This window comes from Pan troglodytes, chromosome 15, assembly GCF_028858775.2.
Source record: "Pan troglodytes isolate AG18354 chromosome 15, NHGRI_mPanTro3-v2.0_pri, whole genome shotgun sequence".
NCBI classification, from domain to species: Eukaryota; Metazoa; Chordata; class Mammalia; order Primates; family Hominidae; genus Pan; species Pan troglodytes.
The window spans coordinates 86,046,476-86,072,161 of NC_072413.2; the positions used below are offsets into that span (position 1 = coordinate 86,046,476).

Below are 25,686 nucleotides of genomic sequence, written 5' to 3' on the forward strand. Positions count from 1 at the left end.
TAATGTGGAATTATTCTTAGAAAATTAAAATTCAACCTTATGAAGTAATCCACTGAAATCTTCCAAGTTAAGATTACACGTAATACAAAAACATTCTTACTAACTACAATTACAGAAGGAAAATGGAGTCATTTTACCAGCTCTTCGAGCTATAAAAAGTACATTTGATAGATTCTCCCTGCCCTGTATTATTTTCAGTCATCACAATGGGTACTATTTTTCAGAGGCTTGTCATTTGCTGAGAACTGAGTTAAGACCTTTACATTATTTCATTTAATTCCTATAATAACCCTAAGAGGAATATACTATCATTATTTTCATTTTACACAAAAGGGAACTATGGATTAGAGAGGTTAAAATCTTGCACAACATCACTCAACTAGTATGTGGAGGAATCAAGACTCAAAATATGATCAACCAATGTTATTGACTGAAAGGATTATTCCCTCATTGTTCTTTCTACGTAGACCCAAACATCTAAGTTCCACAATGGCTGGAATCAGGGTAGACAAAAGTACAATGACAAAAGACACTGTATTACTGAGTTCTGAAAATAAAGATTCAAGGCCCTTCTAAAAGTGACATCTTAATAAACTGCTCCAAGAATTGGCTTTTCTTGGGGACATGCAAAGAGCTCACTTTTTGGCACTGTGATTTACAGATAAGTAGCCTCATTGTCAGGCTGTGGCAGCCATCACAATGAGTCAAAAACACAGGCTCAAAAATGTATACTTCTCCAAAAACAGAGTCAGAATTCACACTCACGGTACAAAATTATAAACATCCTGCACCACCCAGTGACCCTGAGCCAACTTGGTAATCAAAGGTGATTCTGAATTTAGTAGGAACCAAGAAGTAAACTCTATTAAATACTATAATTTCCTTAGTCCATCTGTTATATGCAAATACTAATAGTAGTTTCCAGGTTGATTGTTGAAAACCAAAATGAAAATTTGAAGAAGTAGAGGCAAGGGACATATAATGAATGTGTCTTCATCATAAAGATCTTCAATTCAGCCTGATCTATGACAATGATCATAGATCATTATATTGAGATATAATTCACATACCATAAATTCACCCATTTAAAGAGTACAATTCAATGGTTGTTAGCATATTCTCAGAGCTGCACATCCATTACCACAATCAATTGTTGAAATTTTCACCACTCCAAAAAGAAACCCCATACCCTTTAGCAGTCACCTCCCATTCTCCACATGCCTTCAGCCCTAGGCAAGCCCTAGGCAGTCTGCATTCCATCTATATAGATTTGCCTATTCTGGATATTTTATATAAATGGAATCATATACGTAGTATTTTGTGGCAGGCTTCTTTTACTTAGCACAGTGTTTTCAAAGTTCACCTGTGTGTTGCAGCAGGTATCACTATTTCATTTATTTTTATAGCTGAATAACATTCTATTGTATGGATATGCCAGATTTTGTTTGTCCACTCATCAGGTGATGAACATTTCAGTTGTTTCCACCTTTTGGCTATTAGGAATAATGCTGTAATAAACTTTTTGTGTACAAGGTTTTGTGTAATATGTGTTTTCAATTCTCATCAGTATATACCTAGGAGCGGAATTACTGGGTCATAAGGTAACTCTATCTTTACCTGTTTGAGGAGCCACCAAATTGTTTCACATTTCTGCCAGCAACATATTAAGGGTTCTTATTTTCACATCCTCATCAACATTTGTTATTATCTATCTTTTTAAATTTTATTTTTTATTCAATAGTTTTTTAAGGAACAGGTGGTGCCTGATTACATAAATACGTTCTTCAGCGGTGATTTCTGAGATTTTGGTGCACCCATCACTCAAGCAGTGTACACTATACCCAAAGTGTAGTCTTTTGTCCCTCATAGTTTAGCTCCCACTTATGAGTGAGAACATACGATGTTTGGTTTTCCATTCCTGAGTTACTTCACCTAAAATAATAGTCTGCAATTCCATCCAGGTTGCTGCAAATGCCATTATTTAATTGCTTTTTATGGCTGAGAAGTATTCCATGGTATGTGTGTATATATACACACATATATATATATGTGTGTGTGTACACATATATATATATATGTGTGTGTGTGTGTGTGTGTGTATATATCACATTTTCTGTATCCACTCATTGATTGATGGACATTTGGGCTGGTTTCATATTTTTGCAATTGCCAATTCTGTTGCTAGAAACATGCGTGAAACATGCATGTGTGAGTATCTTTTTCATATAATGACTTCTTTTCCTCTGGGTAGATACCTAGTAGTGGAACTGCTGGATCAAATGGTAGATCTACTTTTAGATCTTTAAGGAATCTCCACACTGTTTTCCACAGTGGTTGTGTCAGTTGACATTCCCACCAACAGTGTAGAAGTGTTCCCTTTTTACCATATTCACACCACCATCTATTATTTTTTAATTTTTTGATTGTGGCCATTCTTTCAGGGGTAAGGTGGTATCACATTGTGAGTTTAATTTGCATTTCCCTGATAATTAGTGATGTTGAGCATTTTTCCATATGCTTGTTGCCCATTTATATATCTTATTTTGAGAACTGTCTATTCATGTCCTTAGCCCACTTTTTGATGGGATTGTTTGTTTTTTTCTTGCTGATTTGTTTGAATTCTTTGTAGATTCTGCATATTAGTCCTTTGTTGGATGTATAGATTGTCAAGATTTTCTCCCTCTGTGGGTTTTCTGTTAAGTCTGCTGATTATTTATATTGCTGTGCAGAAGCTTTTTAGTTTAATTAAGTCCCATTTATTTTTGTTTTTGTTGCATTTGCTTTTGAGTTCTTGGTTACGAAGTCTCTGCCTAAGCCAATGTCTAAAAGGATTTTTCCAATGTTATCTTCTAGCGTTTTTATGGTTTCAGGTCTTAGATTTAAGTCTTTCATCCATCTTGAGCTGATTTTTGGATTTTTGAATAAGGTGAGAGACAAGGATACAGTTTCATTCTTCTACATGTTGCTTGCCAGTCATCCCAGCACCATTTGTTGAATAGGGTGTCCTTTTCCCATTTTATGTTTTTGTTTCCTTTATCAAACATCAGTCAGCTATAAGTATTTGACTTTATTTCTCAGTTCTTATTCTATTCCATTGGTCTATGTGACTATTTTTATGCCAGTACCATACTGTTTTGGTGACTATGGCCTTGTAGTATAGTTTGAAGTTGGGTAATGTAATGCCTCCAGATTTGTTCTTTTTGCTTAGTCTTGCTTGGCTATGAGGGCTCTCTTTTGGTTCCATATGAATTTTAGGATTGTTTTTTCTAGTTCTGTGAAGAATGATGGTGGGTTTTGTTTTTTTTTTTTTTTTTTTTTTTTGAGACTTAGTCTTGCTCTGTTGCCAGACTGGAGTGCAGTGGCGTGATCTCGGCTCACTGCAAGCTCTGCCTCCCAGGCTCATGCCATTCTCCTGCCTCAGCCTCCTGAGTAGCTGGGACTACAGGTGCCTGCCACCACACCTGGCTAATTTTTTTGTATTTTTAGTGGAAACGGGGTTTCACCTTGTTAGCCAGGATGATCTTGATCCGCCTGCCTCAGCCTCCCAAAGTGTGATGGTGATATTTTGATGGGCATTGAATTGAATTTGTAGATTGCTTTTGGCAGTGTGGTCATTTTCACAATATTGATTCTACCCATTCATGGTCATGGGATGTGTTTCCTTTTGTTTGTGTTGTCTATGATTTCTTTCAGCAGTGTTTTGTAGTTTTCCTTGTAGAGGTCTTTCACTTCCTTGGTTAGGTATATTCCTAAGATTTTACACTTTTTGCAGCTATTGTAAAAGGGGTTGAGCTCTTGATTTGATTCTCAGCTTGGTCGCATTGGTGTATAGCAGAGCTACTGATTTGTGTACATTAATTTTGTATCCTGAAACTTTGTTGAATTCCTTTACCAGTTCTAGGAGCTTCTTGGATGAGTCGTTAGGGTTTTCTTGACATGCAATTATATAATCAGCAAACCGTGACAGTTTGAATTCCTCTTTACCAGTATGGATGTCCTTTCTTTCTTTCTCTTGTCTGATTGCTCCAGCTAGGATTTCAAGTACCATGTTTAATAGAAGTGGTGTAAGTGGGCATCCTTGTCATGTTCCAGTTCTCAGGGGGAATGTTTTCAACTTTTCTCCATGCAGTATGATGTTGGCTGTGGGTTTGTCATAGATGGATTTTATTACCTCAAAGTATTTCCCTTCTATGCCAATTTCACTGAGGGTTTTAATCATAAAGGGATGCTGCACTTTGTTAAATGTTTTTCTGCATCCATTGAGATGATCATGGGATTTTTGTTTTTAATTATGTTTATGTAGTGTACCACATTTATTGACTTGCATATGTTAAGCCATCCTTGCATCCCTGGTGTGAAACACACTTCATCATGGTGGATTATCTTTTTGATATGCTGTTGGATTCAGTCAGCTAGTAATTTATTGAAGATTTTTGCATCTGTGTTCATCAGGGATAGTGGACTGTAGTTTTCTTCTTTCGTTATGTTCTTCCCTGGTTTTGGTATTAGAGTGATACTGACTTCGTAAAATGATTTAGGGAGGATTCCTTCTTTCTATATCCTGTGGAATAGTGTCTATAGGATTGATAGCAATTCTTCTTTGAATGTCTGATAGAATTCAGCAGTGATTTTTGTCTGGTCCTGAACTTTTTTTTGGTTGGCAAATTTTTAAATTACCATCTCAACCTTGCTGCTCCTTATTTGTCTGTTCAGAGTTTCTGTATCTTCTTGTTTCAATCTAGGAGGGTTGTATATTTCCAGTAATTTATCTATTTCCTCTAAGTTTTCTAGTTTATGTGTGTAAAGGTGTTCATAGTAGCCTTCAATAATCTTTTGTATTGCTCTGGTATCAGTAGTAATATCTCCCTTTTCATTTCTAATTTATTCAACTCCTCTCTTCTTTTTTTGGTTAATCTTGTTAATGGTCTACCAATTTTATTTATCTTTTCAAACAACCAGCTTTTTGTTTCATTTATCTTTTGTGTTTTGTTTGTTTGTTTGTTTGTTTCAATTTCATTTAGTTCTCCTCTGATCTTCGTTATTTCTTTTCTTCTGCTGGGTTTGGATTTGGATTGTTCTTACTTCTCCAGTTCCATGAGGTGTGACCATAGATTGTCTGTTTGTGATCTTTCAGACTTTTTGATGTAGGCATTTAATGCTATGAACTTTCCTCTTGGCACTGCTTTTTCTGTATCCCCGAGGTTTTGATAGGTTGTATAACTATTCTTGTTCAGTTCAAATAATCTTTAATTTCCATCTTAATCTTATTGTTTACCCAATGATCATTCAGGAGCAGGTTATTTAATTTCCATGTATTTGCATGGTTTTGAGGATACCTTTTAAAGTTGATTTCCAATATTATTTCACTGTGATCAGAGAGAGCACTTGATATAATTTTGATTTGCTTATATTTGCTGAGATATGTTTTGTGGCCTATCATATGGTCTATCTTGGAGAATGTTCCATGTGCTGATGAATAGAATGTATATTCTGCAGTTGTTGGGTAGGATGTTATGTAATTATCTGTTAAGTACGTTTGTGCTAGGGTATAGTTTAAATCAATTGTATCTTTGTTGACTTTATGTCTTGATGACCAATCTAGTGCTGTCAGTGGAGTATTGAAGTCCCCCACTATTATTGTGTTGCTGTCTGTCTCCTTTCTTAGGCCTAGTAATAATTGTTTTGGAAATTTGGGAGCTCCAGTGTTAGGCACATATATATTTAGGATTGTAATATTTTCCTGTTAGACTAGACCTTTTATCATTATATAATGTTCCCCTTTGTCTTTTTTAACTGCTGTTGCTTTAAAGTTTGTTTTGTCTTATACAAGAATAGCTACTCCTGCTTGCTTTGGTGTCCATTTGCATGGAATATCTTTTTTACCCCCTTACCTTAAGTTTATGTGAGTCCTTATGTGTTAGGTAAGTCTCCTGAAGACAGAAGAAACTTTGTTGGCAAATTCTTATCCATTCTGCCATTCTGTATTTTTTAAGGGGAGCATTTAGGCCATTTACATTCAACATTAGTATTGAGATGTGAAGTACTATTCTATTCATCATGTTATTTGTTGCCTGAATACCTTGTTGTTGTTTCTTCATTGTGTTATTGTTATATAGGTCCTGTGAGATTTATCCTTTAAGAAGGTTCTATTTTGGTGTATTTTTAGGATTTGTTTCAAGATTTACAATTCCTTTTAGCAGTTCTTGTAGTGCTGGTTGATAGGGGCAAATCTCTCAGCATTTGTTTGTCTGGAAAACACTGTATCTTTCCTTCATTTATGAAGCTTAGTTTTGCTAGATACAAAATTCGTGGCAGATAATTGTTTTGTTTAAGGAGGCTAAAAATATTACCCTAATTCCTTCTAGCTTGTAGGGTTTCTGCTGAGAAATCTGCTGTTACTCTGACAGGTTTTCCTTTACAGGTTTCCTGATGCTTTTGCCTCACAGCTCTTAACTTTAGATAACCTGATGACTATGTGACTAAGCAATGATCTTTTTGTGATGAATTTCCCAGGTGTTCTTTGAGCTTCTTGTATTTGCGTGTCTATATCTCTAGCATGGCCAGGGAAGTTTTCCTCAATTATTCCCTCAAATATGTTTTCCAAACTTTTAGATTTATCTTCTTTTTTAGGAACATCAATTATTCTTAGATTTGGACACTTAACCTAGTTGCAAACTTCTTAGAGGCTTTGTTCATTTTTAAAATTATTTCATCTTTGTCTTTGATGGATTGGGTTAATTCAAAAACCTTGTCTTCGAGCTCTGAAGTTCTTACTTCTCCTTGTTCAATACCATTGCTGAGACTTTCCAGTGCATTTTGCATTTATCTAAGTGTGTCCTTGATTTCCAGAAGTGTGATTGTTTTTTATTTATGCCATCTATTTCACCAAAGATTTTTCCTTTCATATCCTGTATCATGTTTTTTATTTCCTTAAGTTGTACTTCACCTTTCTCTGGTGCCTCCTTGATTCGCTTAGTAATTGATCTTCTGAATTCTTTTTCTGACAATTCACAGATTTTGTCTTGGTTTGGACCCATTTTTGTTGAGCTGGTGTGATCTTTTGGGGGCATTAAAGAAACTTCTTTTGTCATAGTACCAGGATTCCTTTTCTTGTTTCTTTTCATTTGGGTAGACTATGTCAGAGGGAAGATCTGGGACTCAAGGGCTGCTGTTCAGATTATTTTGCACAACAGGATGCTCCCTTCATGTAGTGCTCTCCGCCTTCCCCTAGGGATGGGGCTTCATGAGAGGTGAACTGCAGTGATTGTTTTTACTCTTCTGGGTCTAGCCACCCAGTGGAGCTACCAGCCTCCGGGCTGGTACTGGGGAGTGTCTGCAAACAGTCCTGTGATGTGAACCATCTTCAGGTCTTGCAGCCATGGATACCATCACGTGCTCTGGTGGAGGTAGCAGGGGAGTGAAGCGGACTCCGTGAGGTCCTTGGTTGTATTTTTGTTTAGTGCACTGGTTTTGTGTTGGTTGGCCTCTAGCCAGGAAGTGGTGCTTTCAAGAGCACATCACCTTCAGTACTATAGGGAGGATGCAAACTTGCCCTAGGGTCACCTGGTTACGTATCCAGGTTTCTCAGGTGGCGGGCAGGGCCATAGAGCTCCCAAGAAATTATGTCCTTCATCTTTGGCAACCAAAACTGGTAGAGAAAGACCACAAGATTGGGGCAGGGATAGGCATGTCTGAGCTCAGACTCTGCTGGGGTGGGGCTTGCTGTGGCTGTGGTGGGGGGTGGGGGTGTTGTTCCCAGGCCAATGGAGTTATGTTCCCTGGGGGATCATGGCTGCCTCTGCTGAGTCATACAGGTCCCCAGGGAAGCAGGAGAAACCTGGTAGTCACAGACCTCATCCCACTCCCATGGAACCTGCAGTCCTATAGGCTGTATGGAAATCAATCTATACATCTACAATGAACTCATTTTTGACAAAGTCACTCATTTCTACCATGCCCTGAAACGAGGGAGCACCAAGTCTATTTCCAGGCATCCAGTGACCAGGGAAAAGAACTTGCCCCAGACCACCAGCCTCCCCACTGAGAAAGCAAGCAGACTCACAGTTTTTCGGCATCTCAGGGAGCCTGCTATGGCGATCCAGTTTCTTCAAAGGGTCTGTAGATTCTCTCAGCTTTCCTTGTAGGTTCCTTTAGTAGTTCTTGAAGCAAAAGATCACAATGTGAGTCTCCACATGCTGGCTGCTCTTTCTGTCCAAGCAGGATCTGCAAGCTCGTCCTGCCTCCTATCCACCATCTTAAACCTATCTCTCACCACTGTTATTCAACATAGTACCAGAGGTCCTAGGTAGACCAATCAGGCAACAGAAAGAAATAAAGGGTATCCAGATTGTAAAGGAAGCAGTCAAATTATCCTTGTTTGCAAATAATATGATCTTATAGTTGAAGAAACTTTAAAACTCTACCAAAAAACTATTAGAACTGACAAATTCAGTAAAGTTGCAGGATATAAAATCAACATACAAAAATTAGTTGCATTTGGCCAGGTGCGGTGGCTCACACCTGTAGTCCTAACACTTTGGGAGGCCGAGGCAGGCTGATCACCTGAGGTCAGGGGTTTGAGACCAGCCTGGCCAACATGGTAAAACCCCATCTCTACTAAACACACAAAAATTAGCCAGACGTGGCAGCTCATGCCTATAATCCCAGCTACTTGAGAGGCTGAGGCAGGAGAATCTCTTCAACCTGGGAGGCAGAGGTTGCGGTGAGCCAAGATCGTGCCACTGCACTCCAGCCTGGGTGACAGAGTAAGACTCTGTTTAAAAAAAAAAAAAAAAAATTAGTAGCATTTCTGTATGCCAATAACAAACAAACTGATAAAGAAATCAAGAAAAAAGCTCACTTAAAATAGCTACAAATACAATAAAATATCTAGAAATTAACTTAAAAGAAGTAAAAGATCTTTGCAATGAAAACTTTAAAATACTGATGCAAGAAATTGAAGAGGACACAAAAAAATGGAAATATATTCTATGTTCATGCACTCGAAAAATTAATATTGTTCAAATGTCCGTAGTACTCAAAGCAATTACAGGTTCAGTGGAATCCCAATCAAAATACCAATGACATTCTTTGTAGAAACAGAAAATCCTAAAACGTATATGGAACGATGCAAGACCCAGAATTGCCAAAGACATCCTGAGCAAAAATAACAAAACTGAAGGAATATCATTACCTGACTTCAAATCATACTACAGACTATAGTAACCAAAACAGCATGGTACTGGCATAAAAGCAGGCACATAGACCAGTGGAATGGAATAAAGAGCCCAAAAATAAATCCATACATCTACCATGAACTCATTTTTGACAAAGTTGCCAAGAACATGCATTAGGGAAAGGGTAGCCTCTTCAATAAACGGTGCTGGGAAAACTGGATACCCATATGCAGAAGAATGAAACCAGACCCTATCTCTCACCATATTAAAAAAAATCAAAATAGATTAAAGACATAAATCTAAAACCTGAGACTATGAAATGACTAAAAACAAACACTGGGGAACCTTTCCGGGGACATTGGTCTGAGCAAAGATTTCTTAGGTAATACTGCACAAGCACAGGCAGCCGAAGCAAAAATGGATAAACAGGATCACATCAAGTTAAAAAGCTTCTCCACAGCAAAGGAAACAATCAACAAAGTGAAGAGATGACCCACAGAATGGGAGAAAATATTTGGAAACTATCCATTTGACAAAGGATTAATAACCAGAATATATAAGGAATTCAAATCTATAGGAAAAATATCTAATAATCCAATTTGAAAATTAGCAAAAGATCTGAATAGATACTTCTCAAAAGAAGACATAGAAATGGCAAACAGGTATATGAAAAGATGCTCAACATCATTGATCATCAGAGAAATGCAAATCAAAACTACAATGAGATATCATCTCACTTCAGTTAAAATGGCTTATATCCTAAAGACAGGCAATAACGAGTGCTGTCGAGGATGTGGAGAAAAGGGAACCCTTGTACACTGTTCATGGGAATGTAAATTAGTACAACCACTATGGATAACAGTATGGAGGTTCCTCAGAAAATGACAAATAGAGCTACCATATAATCCAACAATCCCACTGCTAGGTACATACCCCAAAAAAAGGAAATCAGTATATCAAACAAGTATCCACAATCCCATGTTTATTAAAGCACTATTCACCATAGCCAAGATTTGGAGGCAACCTAAGCATCCATCAACAGATGAATGGATAAACAAAATGTGGTGCAAATACAAAATGGAGTACTATTCAGCCATTAAAAAAAATGAGATCCTGTCATTTGCAACTACATGGATGGAACTGGAGGACATATCGTGTGTAATAAGTCAAGCACAGAAAGACAAACTTCACGTGTTCTCACTTATTTGTGGAAGCTAAAAATTAAAACAATTGAGCTCATGGAGATAGAGTAGGAGGATGGTTACCAGAGGCTGGGAAGGGTAGTGAGGGGAGGGGAGTGGCGATGGTTAATGGGTATGAAAACATAGTTAGATAGAATTAATAAGATCTAGTATTTGCTAGCACAACAGGGTGATTACAGTCAACAAAAATTTATTGTACATTTTAAAATAACTAAAAGAGTATAACTGGAATGTTTGTAACACAAAGAAATGATAAATACTTGAGGTGCTGGATACCCCATTTACCCTGATGTGATTATTACATCTTGTATGCCTGCATCACAATATCTCATGTACCCCATAAGTATACATACCTACTATGTACCCATAACTATTTTCAATTTTTTAAAAAAAGAAGTTGTTTGTGGAAATCCAGGGAGTGTTTTGTCCCCTCCCCTTTTTCCTTCTTAAATTGTTGATTAATAACTTGATCCCATTCATAGATTTGCCACCTTCTAAGAAACAAAAAAAAAAGGGAAAATAAGCATCCTTTCAAATATGTATGATGTGGTTCTTAAGATGTATGAGTCTTAAACCAGAAGGACGTTAACAGATGATCTCATGAGATAGTACTTACCAGAAATAGGCTGCTGACCAGCTGGCCACCATCTGAGTTCTATTCCTTGGTTGAGTGCCTTCTCTAAGAGCTGTCCTGTTGTCTTGCTAAATCATCAAAAACACCTGGGCTACATAAGCTTTATTCTGGCCGAAATACTTCCCTTAGCTTTCGATTTATTTTGAGGTCCTTGGCCATAAGGAGAATTTTTCTGCAAGTTGTAAAAAAGTAAAACTGTTGTTGACAACCCTTTCAATGTCCTTCATTTAAGAATGCATGTTTTAAATTTCTCTTACGATTTAGGGAGAGAAAATCATTTAATACAAATGAGTTTACAATGAAACCAAAGTGTTTCTCTTGGTTTTCAGAAAGATGAGAAACAAAAATCAGTAAGCATTTTCTTCTGCTTAAAATAATTATTTGCGGCCAGACGCGGTGGCTCACGCCTGTAATCCCAGCACTTTGGGAGGGCGGATCAAGAGGTCGGGAGATCAAGACATCCTGGCTAACACAGTGAAACCCCGTCTCTACTAAAAATACACAAAATTAGCTGGGCGTGGTGGCGGGCGCCTGTAGTCCCACCTACTTTGGAGGCTGAGGCAGGAGAATGGCGTAAACCCAGGGGGCGGAGCTTGCAGTGAGCTGGATCACGCCACTGCACTCCAGCCTGGCGACAGAGTGAGACTCTGTCTCAAAAAAAAAAATTATTATTATTATTATTATTATTATTGTTATTGTTACTTGCCTGTTATCCTGAATGATTTCCAATTTTCCTTTTATTTCTATTTAACTGTCTTTTATGTATTTTATATATAAAGTACATGTTTCTATGGCATACATATATTTTTTACAAGTCTTTACAAATCCTTCTACAAATGATAAATAAATACATATCTAGATACCATATGTAGAAGATAGTTCACCGTTAAAACTCCAGAGGTGATAGAAGCAACGACTATTCATCCAGGTCTCTAGAGCTAATTCAGCTCTTAAGCTAGTGTCAGGTAAACTTGTGAAGGAGGCGAAGATGTTCTGAATCCTAGCCTCTCCCAGGCCCCTTGATTATCTACTGCTGTATATCAAATCACACCCAAACAGTGGTTTAAAAACAATAGCCTATCACTCATTTCATTCATGAATCTGGAGGTTCACTGGGATCAGCTAGCCAATAGTTCTCAAATACGAAAAACCACTTTTTCCCTGAAGGACATTTGGAAATGTCTAGAGACATTAGCTGGTGTTAATGAAGTGGCACCATCAGATAGGTAAAAGCCAGCTAAAACACAAGATTTAAATAACATGCAGTCTTAAAGCAAAATATCCCAAATGTCCAAGTTTCAATCAAAAATCTCATATACCAAGAACTATTAGGAAGATCTCAAATCAAATGAGAAAAGACAACTGACAGAGGACAACACCCAGATGACACAGATGTTAGAATTATACAATAAGGATTATAAATCATCCATCACAAAAATGTTTCAACATGCAATTATGAAAATGAGGAAAAGATAGAAAGTCTCAGCAAAGACTTAAGAAGATATCAAGAAGAACAAAATACATATTTTAGAACTACAATAAAATACAAAAACCAAAATTAAAAAACTAAATGTATGACCACAACAGAAGAATGACTGGAACAGAGGAAAGAATCAGTAAACTTAAAGATACCTAATTTGAACAACAGAGAGAAAATAGATTGAAGAAATGAGCAGAGCCTCGGAGACGTGGGACTATAACAAGTTTCAGGAGAGCAAAAGAAGGTGGGGACTGAAAAAATATTTCAAGAAATAATGGCTGAAAAAGTCTCAAATTTGGCAAAAAAAACAAACCAACTACAAGTTCAAGAAGCAAAGTGAATCCCATACAGGAAAAATTCAGAGAAATCCACAGCAAGACACATCAGAGTCAAACTTCTGAAAACTAAAAACGAAGAAAAAATCTTGAAAATAGCCAGAGAATAACAATACATTATCAACAAGGGAAAAAACAACTGGAAGGACAGTGGATTTCTCACTAAAAAGCATGGAGGCCAGAAGAAAGTGGCACATTTTTCAAATGCTGGAAGAAAAGAATTGTCAACACAGAATTTCACATCTAGCAACAGTATCCTTCAAAAATGAAGGAGGAATCAAGATACGCTCAGTTAAAAGACAACTAAGTGAATTTGCCTTGCCCCCAGCACACATACATTAAAGAATGGCCAAAGGAAGTTCTCTAAACACAAATTATAAAAGAAAGAGTCATGGGGACGTCTGGAAGTAAGAAAGAATATTATAATAGTAAAAATATGGTAAATAAAATTTCCTTCTCCTCTTGAGATTTCCAAATTATGTTTGATGACTGAAGCAAAAATTTTAACACTGTCCAATGTGGTTCTCAATGCATGTAGATAAAATATTTATATTATTAATGAGAGAGGGTAAAGGGATATAAATGAAGGCAAGGTTTCTAAACTTTACTTGAACTGGTAAAATATCGATGCCAGTAGACTTTGATAAGTTATGTATGTAATACCTAAAGCAACTACTTAAAAAGCTGCTCAAAGATACATACTGAAAAACACTAGAAATAAAAATGGGATTCTAAAAATGTTCAACAAACCTATATAGAGCCAGAAAGAAAAAAAAAACTGAATTTATTGCTCACTATAGTAAGGGAGAGGTAAACCGGTTAGACACAGTTTCTCTGAGCAAAACAAAGCATTGATTTCATATTGGGTTTTTGGGAAACATGGAGTTCAAGGCTCGGCAGACTTTAAGAGGTGTGAGGGGTTAATACCATTTGTAGAAGCACGATTACTGGGGTGAGACCCTTGTTGATTGATGTGCTGTCCCTGGCGTGTTTACAGGAATGAGTCCATCACTGATTGGCGAACTTTTAGAGGCAAAGGACTGACACTGATTGGTTGGCTATATGCATGTTTAGTGAGATGAGTTGTCTTGTCTGTGGAACAGGTTTAAAACTGGCCGTGGTAGCTACTTCTTACCACGGCTAAAGAAAAATCCATCTTTCCCTAACTTTGTAGCAAATTTTAAATTGTCGCTGGTATTGCTATTTGAAAGTATGTATTTTAAACTTTATTTCTATTATTTCAGTTTTTTGTCCCTCACATATGGTAGAGTGGGGAATGTTTGTGAAAAAAGATTAAAGCATATCCTTTCTTCTTGCCTACTCATAACCAACTTTTCCCCTTCTGATAACAATATTCATCCTTCCACCCACACTCATCTGACAGATCTTTAGGGAATTCTTCCTTTCCTACGTCAACCACGTGGTTCTGATGAGGGCTGACATTGTCCCAGCCACATAAATGGACATGTGATCCAGACCTAGCCAATCAGAATACCACACTTCCTTGATTACAGTGATTGGTCCAGAAATGAGCATATGACTCAGGTTAGGCCAATCAGTATTTTACCCTTGGAATTTTAAGTAAAGTTTCCTTTTACTCTTGAATCACTAGGCAGAAATACAGTAAGACCCAAGCTATTCGTGATAGTGTTTACCCCTGCAGAAAGAAAGCACATCTGCAGGAGAAAAAAATGAAGTTACCAGCAGAGAAAAACGGAGATGAGAAATGGGGTGGGGAGAGGTGGGTGGAGAACAGCGTCCACAGCATTCCAGACCCTGTTTCCACATGTCAGAGGCCAGCTCCACCCATGCCCTTCTTAATTTCATGGGCCAATAAAGTCATTATTTGATTAAACTAGTTTAAAAGTGAAGGAATAAGGAAAGGCTGGAAAAAGAGAAAGCTTCAAGGGTGCCTTGAAATAGAGGAGGACAGGCTGGGGACAGTGGCTCACGCCTGGAATCCCAGCACTTTGGGAGGCCAAGGCGGGCGGATCACTTGAGGTTAGGAATTTGAGACCAGCCTGACCAACATGGTGAAACCCCGTCTCTACTAAAAATACAAAAATTAGCTGGGCGTGGTGGCACATGCCTGCAATCCCAGCTACTTGGGAGGCTGAAGCAGGAGAATCACTTGAACCCGGGAGGCGGAGGTTGCGGTGAGCCAAGATCAGGCCATTGCACTCCAGCCTGGGTAACAGAGTGAGACTGCGTCTCAACAACAACAACAACAACAACAACAACAACAACAAGAAACAGAGAAGAACAAAGCCAGCACTTGGTCCAAGTGAACATGCCATCCACATAGAACTAAAATAGCTTTTAAAAGATACTTTGGGCAGCAGTAATGAGAAAGCTATTTTTTCAGTAGGTAGTTGCCTTGGTGAGAAAGGTCATTGCGAAGAGTTTAAACCACTGAGTCTCTAGACAACAAGATTATCATGGTTTTTGCTGTGTGCAGACTTTCCTGTCAGATTATCTCTCTCACACTCAGCTACCCTATGAGAAAAACCTTTAGAAGCAATATTTATTGGCAGTCATGTAATATATGAGTCACAAGCGGGTGAGACCATTGACCTCGTTCATCTTCGACCACATGGTAAGGTTTTTTGAATAAAACCAGTCCTCCCTGCTCTAGAATGCTCTGTATTTTTCTCTATCATATCACCCTGTGACACTTCATTGCATGGATATTGTTCTGTGACTGCCTCCCCCAGTAGACTGAGTTCCTGGAGGGCAGCGACCATGTCTGACTCATTGGTGTATATCTAGAGCTTATCATCATGCTATTAGGTGCTCAATTAACATTTCTTGATTGCAGGAATAAAGGCATGAATGGGCAATGGGTCAATAATTGGGTGAATACTCAGCTATTATTTGTGAAATAAACAACAGATGTAGAAACTCTTAGAAAATCTAGGGTAGGAAGATATTTAGGAGGGCTCATCACCCAATAACCAGTATTGCAGAGATTGTAGCCCACAAGTGATTAGGTTCAGGAGCTGACCATTTATAGTTTTTCTCTCTAAAAGGAACCACCGAAGCCCTTGTCTCCTATGGGGCATGGAGCAGGCAGGGGAGTAGTGCTTAGCTGCCACAATCAGATAGCCTCACATTTGTACAGAATTTTCTAACTTTCACAATGCGTTTTACTTTGCAGTCCTTCATTTGATAGCCTGTGCAATTGGAAGGACATTCCCAATTCTTCTGATACAGCCACTTCGGCAGCTTGCTCACACTCATGCAACTAGCACAAGGAGATCAAGTCTCAAAGTGGCTTTCAACAAGTCCTTCTGGAGGTTCACTGTGTACCACACATGGTGCTAAGTCCAGTGTGTTTGGTTTTTGTTGTTGCTGCTGTAACAATTACTATAAACTTAGTGGCCTAAAACAGCACAGATTTATTCTCTTACATTTCTGGAGATGGGAAGTCTGAAATCACTTTCACAGGGCTAAAGTGAAGAAATCATCAGGGTTCCATTTTATCTGGAGGCTCTGAGGGGGAGAATTCATTTCCTTGTCTTTTACAGGTCATAGTGGCTGCCTGTGTTCCTCGACTTATGACCCCTTCCTTCATCTTCAAAACTCCTCACTCCAATATCTGCTGCAGTCATCACATTGCCCATTGCCTTTTCCTCTGACTCTGACTCCTCTGTGTCCCTCTTATTTGGATTCTTGTGGTTACACGGGGCCCACCAGGATAATCCTGGATAACATCCGCATCTCAAGATCCTTCACTTAGTCACATCTGCAGAATCCCCTTACCGGGCAAAGTAACATATTCAGAGGTTCTGGGGATTCTAAAATGAACATATTTAGGGACCATTATTCAGCCTACCATATCCAGTAAGCAAGTAAGTCTGCCCATCCTGAAGCCCATACATGGGCTCCTCTATGACCCCAACCAGATACCAAGGGCTTGGGTCTTCATCTCAGCAGTTGACTTATTTCTTCTGTATGTGCCACACGCAGGTTTGCCAAAATCAAAAGTAGTGATCCCAATTGGTGGTCTCTTAAACACAAGGGGACGCACCATTAGGGTAAAATACCAAAGGCACCAGAAGAAGACACAGCTCTGACTGCAAGTATTATCAGAGCCTTTCCCACCCTCCCCAAGAAACCCCATCCTGTTGCAGTTGCTAGAATGGTGAGGCCAGTGTGTCACCCAAGGAGAGATATTGGGGCTGCTGAGTCAAGTGGATGTCAGCCAGCTGTGTCATGTGGGACAGCTCTGTACTTTCTGCAGACATTAGGGCCAGTGCTCAGACTGCCCTCTATTTATATCCCTTAGTAATTCTGAGCATGGGATACAATTGCTCCTCTAAGAACTCTTGAGCAAATAAAGAGGTAGTAACATCAATGACCAACTGGGTAGACCTCAAGTGTCAGCAAAACTTTGTAACTGGCTGCTACCCATGCCATATTGGTGTGTCCCAGGAAGGCTGAGGGAAGACAGCAAAGATATAACTTTCTAGGACCTAATTCCTACTGAAAACTCAGAGTAAGGATTGCAAAGTTAGGCTAACAAGAGTCCAGTAACTTAGGTCCTAGTAATCTTGAGCAAGTCACTTAACTTCTGTGGTCCACAGTGCCTCCATCTGATAGTCAGTCCTTTTCATCTCAAAAACCCACCATTGTACTGCCTCTAAGTTTCAAGATGGGAAAGCAGGTCCAGTCTCCAAGGCTGGTGCCATGGCCAAAAGGTCACCCCAAGTCTGAGCAAGGTGGAGTTCCTTTCCTGCAGGCTTTTGTTTCGTCTCCTATCCTTAGCCTCTTTTAACAGAATGTTCAACGGTTGGGGCATGAATTGAGTAAAAGCTCCCAGTAATTCAGGATCTGTCCACTTTGGAGAACATCGACTCCAAAGTCCTTGACCGTGAGAGATGCTACTTTAGAATTGATTGAGTACATCAGTGACTGCCTGGCTTCCACAGGAAAATGTCTCTGTATTCAGGATGTTTCCTTCAGATTCTTTCTCATGAACTTTGAGTATTTTCCTGAATGTACTACACAACAGTATTACTGGAAGTGTAATGATAGAGGATTTGGAAGTCTTTGATGATGTATTCCAATAAATGATGATGATACATAATAATAAGGTTCATGTTTGATGACATTGGCTGAAAATATAATTATGATGAGGAATTAATAATGCTGACAGAAATTATTCCCTCTAATAACTCTCTAGAAGTTATTAAAAATGTTATTTTTGGAAAGCATGATGAGTTTAAAGTCTTGCCTTCTATACTTCCTTCAAACACATAAAATGTATTCCAAATTTAGTTTTCATTCCTGATAAGAGATTGGTTTGTTGGGAAAAGAAGTGCAATGTCACAAAATCTTGGAGCAAAAGAATTCTCAGGAAAAATTAAATTCAATATTTAATTTTGCAAATGAGAAGACATGTTTATAATGGACATTATGTGAGTTGCTCAAAGTCACACTATAGCTGTCAGGACTAAACATGACTCTCTCTATACACAATATGTCTCCATATCTATGTCTACCTATATCCAGGGCTTTGTATCTACCCTGATACCTACTATCTAGTAGATATATATATTCATTGCACCAGTATTTTCCAGATTTCAGTACTTCGTAATTCTCAATCTGTACCATATGTACTCACCATCTTCCTATTATTTGTTTCCTTCAAGTCAACTCAGATTTTCCCTCAAGTTTATTTAAAAACAACATTTGTAACACCAGTGTAAATAAAAAACCAGTTTACTTACCATAAAAGACTGGCAAAATAATCAATTTTTGTCTATGTACTAGAAGAAGTTTATTTTCCAAACCTTGTGAAAATCTGTCTCCTCCCAGGGTGCCTTGCCTATGAAATAAATAGAACATCGAAATTCTTAAAAGACTAGGAATCACTGGCCTAAGATAAAAGTAATCAACAAATAAACTTGTAGGCTTGAAACAGTTCTAATGTACTGAAATATCACAGAAAATTGCTATTTGTTTTATTACAATGTCTTGCCTTACCAGTTCACACAATTTTCACTTGGCTTATAGGGATGATATTGAAACACTTCATTGTGTGCAACAGGGAAAAGTAGGTCTTAGGGAGAGGTAGATATTTCACAAAAGAAAGCTGAAGCTAGTAAAACATCTCCAGTTGGAACAATTATGCTATCTGTGTGATATTAGACTCATTTTAATGTCTCAGAGCCTTAGATTTTTCTCATTTTAAAAATGTGAACAATTGGTACATTTCAGAGTTATTGTAAGGATTAATGAGAAAATATAAATAAACACACAAAATAATTAGCACACATAAAACATAAACACAAATAAAATAATTAGCCTGGTGTAAAGAACAAAATGGAATTTCAATACATATATTTATATGGCAAGTTGGGTTGTTTTCCCTGTTCTCCCTTTTCTGGAGTCTGATTCCTTTTATGGTTTTTGTAATGTAATTCAAAAATGAGAAGCAGAGAAATATTGTTTTAACATCATAAGGTATAGTCATTTTTATTTCATTTTTCAGACAAAGAAATTGAGATGTAGAATTAGTTTAAGTAATGTGTCTATCCAGGTAGTAAGTTCTGAAGCCAAAATACTCTCCATCTTCAGAGCTTAAGCTCCTAACAATCTATACTATCTATTGCATAGTATCCGATCTATACTATGAGTCATGGCAGATTAAGATGACCACAAATTCATTTGACACTCCTCCCACTGAAAGATGGATTCTATGTCTCCTTCTCTTAAATCCAGGTTGGTTCTCTGATTATCTAATGGAATATAAAGGAAATGATGTTGTACCAGTTTGCTGGCCCAGGTCTTAAGAGACTAGTAACTTCAGTGTTCTATTTCTGTAATTACTTATTCTTAGAGCTCTGAGGATGCATGTAAGAAATCAGACTATCCTGCTAGAGAGACTATGTGCTCTCCAGTTCAGGGCACAGGCTTACCAAAAGACTGAGACCTAGCCATAGGACTATGGAATGCTTCCCACTCCCCAACACCTTGCCAGTGCATTACTAAAGGCCTGTTTACCACAATTCTTCTTACCCAGTACACATCATGTTCACCTGCTATGGTTTTCATGTTTGTCCTCTCCAAACCTCATGTTAAAATTTGATCCCCAATGTAGCAGTGTTTTGAGGTGGAGCCTGGTGGGAGGTGTTTGAGTCATAAGGAAGGATCCTTCATGAATAGATGAATGACCTCCCTTGGGGATGAGTGTGTTCTCCTTCTAATAGTTCCCAAAACAGCTGGTTATTAAAGATGCTGGCACCTTTTACCACTCCTTCACTCCAACTTCCTCTTTTACCATGCAATGTCTTAGCATACACTAGCTCCATTTTTCACTTCCATTTTTCACTGTTAGTTGAAGTGGCCTAAGGCCGTCACCAGATGTAGTTGCCCAATTTTGAACTTCCCAGCCACCAGAATCATGAGCCAAATAAACCTCTTTTCAAAATAAACTACCCTGTCTCAGGTGTTCTGTTACAACAATGAAAAATGAACAAAGACACCACCTTTCATTGAAAAATTACAAGGCTAAAGAAAACATAGTTTGAAGAGTCTAAACAAGCATCAGAACTAGAGTCAGATGTACAGAAATACTGGCATTATCAGACTAGGAAATTAAAATAACTATGATTAATATGCTAAAGGCTTTAATGCAAAAGTAGACAACATGAAAAAACAGATGGATGATGTAAGTAAAAAGATAAAAATTCCGAGAAGGAATGAAACAAAATGCTGGAGATGAAATACAATGTAACAGAAATAAAAAATGTCTTTGATGGGTTCATTAGAAACCTAAACATGACTGAGGAAAGAATCTCTGCTGTTAAACATTGGGTGTACATGGACATAAAGACAGGAAAAATAGATACTGGGAACTACCAGAGATGGGAGAGTGGGAGGGAGGCAAGGGCTGAAAAACTACCTATTGCATACTATGCTCACTACCTGGAGTACATTCATACTCTAATCCTCAGCATCATACAATATATCTTTGTAACAAACCTGCTCAAGTACCCCCAATTCCAAAATAAAAGGTAAAAAAAAATGAAAAAAGGATCTCCGAGTTTGAGGATATGACAACAGAAACTTTTAAAACTAAAATGCAAAGAGAAAAAAAGATTGAGAAAAAACAGGACCAAATAGCCAAGAACTATGAGAAAACTACAAATGGTATAAACTACACATACTGGTAACACCAGAAGGAGAATAAAAAGAGAAAGGTACAGAAAAAAGTATTTGAAGCAATAATGACTGAGAAATTCCCAAATTAATGTCAGACACCTAATCAACAGATACAGAAAGTTCAGAGACAATCAAGCCAGGTAAATGCCAAAATAAAGTACACCTCGGTACATCATATTCAAACTTCAGAAAATCAAAGATAAAGAAAAAATCATGGAAGAAGTCAGAGGAAAAAAAATCTTACCTATAAAGAAGCAAAAATAATAATTATATTTGACTTCTTTTTAGAAACCATGCAAGCAAGAGAGCGGAAGGAAATATTTAAAGTGTTTAGAACCAAAAAAAAAAAAAAATCCACCAACTTAGGATTCTGTATCCCATGAAATTATCCTTCAAAAGTGAATGAGAAATAAAGACTTTCTCAGGCAAACAAAATTTGAGGGAATTTGTTTCCAGTAGATCTGCTTGCAAGAAATGTTAGAAGTTTTTCAGAGAGAAGAAAAATAATGTAAGTCAGAAACTCAGACCTACAAAAAAAAAAAAGCATCAGAGAAGAAATAAGTTTAGATAAAATGAAAACATTTATGTTTCTTAATCTTAATGGATCTAATAGATAGCAGTTTGTTCAAAATAATAACAAAAATGTGTTTGATTACATATGCTCGTGTGTGTATGTTTATGTGTAAGTGAAATGAATGACAAGTTACAAAGGACAGGAGAGAGGAATTAGGAATATTTCGCTGTCGTTATTATAAGGTACTTGCACTACCTGTGTAGGGGTGTAGTGTTACTTGAAAGTGGGGTTGGATTATATATGTACGTTGCAAACTCCAGGGCAAGCACTAAAAATAGTTTTTTTAAAAAAGCATAGGGGCCAGGTAGGATGGCTCACACCTGTAATCCTAGTGTTTTGGGAGGCCATGGTGAGAGGATCACTTGGGCCCAGGAGTTCAAGGCTGCAGTGAGCTATAATCACACCACTGCACTCCAGCCTGGGGGAGCGCAAGGTCAAACAAACAAACAAAAACCATAATTGACCATAAGTGATATGCTAAGAAAGGAGATAAAATTGAATCTCATACAATGCTCAATTAAAACCACAAAAGGCAGAAAAAGTGTGGAAGGCAAACTAGGAAGAAAGAACAAAAACACAAATAAAAATATTAATGAATATGATATATATTAATCAAACTATATCAATAACCATTTTAAATGTTAATGATAGAAATATACCAATTAAAAGACAGAGATTTTTAGAGTGGATCAAAAACAGGACCAAATTATATGCTGTCTAGAAGAAACTCACTTTAAATATAAAGACACATGGAGATTAAAAGTGATGGGGGAAAATATAATATGCAAACACTAATTTAAAAAAAGAGGAAGTAACTATACTAGTTTCAGACAGAGCAGACTTTAGAGCAAGGAATGTTATCAAGAAGGAATAGAGGTATTACATAATGATAAAGGAGGTAAATACTTCATGGAAACATAATAATCCTCAATATGTATGCACTTAACAACAGAGTATCAAAATATGTGAGATAAAAACTGATAAAACTGTAAGGAGAAATGGGTGAATCCACTGTTAGGGTTAGACATTTTAACATGTCTTATTAGAAATGGACTGATTCAGGCAGAAAATCAGTAAGCACATTGTTGAACTCAACAGCACCATCAATCAACTGGATATAATTGAAATTTATAGACTACTTCATCCAACAACAGCAGGTTACGCATTCTTCTCAAGCTCACATGGAACATTAACCAGGATAGACCACATTTGGGGTCATAAAACATGCCTTAACAAATTTTTAAAGATAAATATCATAAAACATCTACTTCCAGACTACAGTGAAATTAAACTTGAAATCAGTAACAGAAAGACAGCTGCAAAATCCCAAGATAATTGAAGATTAAACCGCACTTCTAAATAACACATGCCTCAAAAAAGAAATCTCAATTTTTTAATTTGGAACTAAATGAAAATACAACTTATCAAAATTTGCAGGATGCAGCAAAAGCAGTGCTTAGAGAGAAATTTATGGCATTGAATGCCTATATTAGAAAATAAAAAGTATCTAAAATCGATAGTTTATGCTTCCACCTTAGGATACCAAAATAAGAAAAGCAGCTTAAATTCAAATTAAACAGAAATAAATAAAAGAGCAGAAATCAATAAAATTGAAAACAGGAACTCAATATAGAAAATCAATAAAACTAAAACTAGTTCTTTGGAAAGATAAATAAAATTGATAAGCCTCTAGCCAGGCACCAAGAGTAGAAGAGAAGACACAAATTGCTAATATCAGGAATGAAAGCGGGAACATCACTACAGAACTCATAGACATTAAAAAGATAATAAGGAATAGTATAAACAACCCTATGGCCACTACTGTGATACCTAGATAAAATTGACCAATTCCTTGAAAAATAGAATATACCAAAACTCAAACAAGAAAAAAAGACAATCTAAATAGCCCTACATCTGTTAAAGAAATTAAATCAATGATCAATAACTTCCCAAAACAGACAGCACCAGTCCCAGAGCAATCACTGGTAAAATCTACCAAACATTTAAAGAAGACACTATGCCAATTCTCTACAATCTCTTCCCAAAAAAAGCAGAGGGTATCCATCCTAATTCATTCTACAAGGCCAGCATTACCCTAATATCAAAACCAGACAGAGACATTTTAAGAAAATAAACTATAGATAAATGTATTTTATGAACATGAGAGATGAGATGCAAAAATCTTCAACAAAGACTTAGTAAGTCAAATCCAAAAATGTGTTAAAATAATTGTATACCACTACCAAGTGGAATTTATCTCAGGTATGTTAGGCTAGTTCAACATTTGAAAATGAATTAATATAATCCATCACATCAAGAGGCTAAAGAAGAAAAATCACATTATCATATCAATAGATGTAGAAAAAGCATTTAACAAAATCCAATATCCATTTATGATTTTTTAAAAATCTCAGCATGCTAGAAATAGAGGGGGACTTCCTCAATTTGATAAATAAAATCTACTAAAAAAAAAAAAGCCTACAGCTAACATCATGTTTAATGGTGAGAAACTCAAAGCTTTCCTGATAAGATCAGAATCACGACAAGGATGTCCTGCTGACTACTGCTTTTCAACATGATACCAGAAGTTCTAGCTAATGTAATGAGACAAGAAAATAAATAAAGTTATATCAATGAGGAAGGAAGAAATAAATCTGCTTCTGTTTACAGGTGAAATGATTGTCTATATAGAAAATTCCAAATAATTGACAAAACTAATAAACAATTATACAAAGTTTGCAGGATAGAAGCTAATATATAAAAGCCAATCACTTTCCTTTATACCAGCAATGAATGAATGAAATTTGAAATTAAAAACATATTACCATTTACATCAGCATCCTCACAAAAATTCTTAGATATAAATACAGCAAAATATATACAGTATCTGTCTGTGGAAAACTAAAAAACTCTAATGAAAGATACCAAAGCAGAACAAAGTAAATAAAGACATATTCTATGTTCATGGACAGAAGACTTAATATTGTCAATATGTCAATTTTACCCAAGTTGAATTAGAGATTTAATGCAATCTCAATTAAAATCTCAGCAAGATATTTTATAAATATCAACAAATTGAATCTAAAATGTATATGGAGAGTCAAAAGACTCAGAAGAGCCAACTCAATATTGTAGAAGCAAAACAAAGTCAGAAGACTGACAGTACCTGACTTCTATATTTACTACAGTAATTAAAACACAGTAATTAAAGCTACAGTAATAAAGACCATGTGGTATTGATGAAAAATTAGAGCAAAACAACAACAACAACAACAATTAATGGGATGAGTAGAGAGCCCCAAAATTGAACTGCATGAGTATAGCCAACTAGCTTTAACAAAGGAGCAATGGCTATTCAATGGGAAAAAATATTGTGTTTCAATGAATGGTATTAGAACAACTAGACATCCACATAAAAAAACAGAGACACAGACCTTACACTCTTCTCAAAAATTAATTCAAAATATATAAAAGACTTAAATTCAAAACTGTAGAATTCCTAGAAGATAACATAGGAGAAAATCTAGGCGAACTTGGATGTGACAATGACTTTTTAAATACAACACGAAAGGCATGACCCATAAAATAAATATTCGATAAGCTGGACTTCTTTGAAATTGAGAACTTCTGCTCTGCAAAAGACAATATCAAGAGAATGAGAAGACTAGCCAGAGACTAGGAGAAAATATCTGTGAGACACACATCTTATAAAGGACTAGTATCCAAAATATACAAAGAGCTAAATTCAGCAATAAGAAAAAAAACAAGTTGATTTTAAAATAAGCAAAATACCTGAACAGACACCTCACCAAAGAAGAAATTAAAGTAAACATATGAAAAAATGTTCAACATCAAATGCCATTAGGGAGTTGCAAATTAAAACAATGAGATACCACTGCACACCTATTAGAATGGCCAAAATCCAAAACACTGACAACGTCAAATGCTGGGGAGGATGTGAAAGAACAGGAACTCCCGCTCATTGCTGGTGAAAATGCAAAATAATACAACCACTTTGGAAGACAATTTGGCAGTTTCTTACAAAACTAAACATACTCTTACTATACAATCCATCAATCAATCATATTTTTTACCCAAATGACTGAAGGCTTATGT

The 25,686-nt window shown here is 36.9% G+C and overlaps 1 protein-coding gene and 1 long non-coding RNA gene across 2 annotated transcripts in view; one reads left to right on the top strand and one right to left on the bottom strand.

Moving 5' to 3' along the window:
- GALC (galactosylceramidase) overlaps positions 1-8,075 on the bottom strand; it is a 124,653-nt gene extending 116,578 nt beyond the window's left edge. The window contains exon 1 of the mRNA XM_063793026.1: positions 8,063-8,075. The gene's annotated coding sequence lies outside the window, so the exon portion shown is untranslated. The remainder of the gene's footprint in view (positions 1-8,062) is intronic.
- Positions 1-25,686, top strand: part of LOC129136997 (uncharacterized) — a 63,157-nt gene that overhangs the window by 12,738 nt on the left and 24,733 nt on the right. The gene's annotated exons all lie outside the window — the stretch shown is intronic.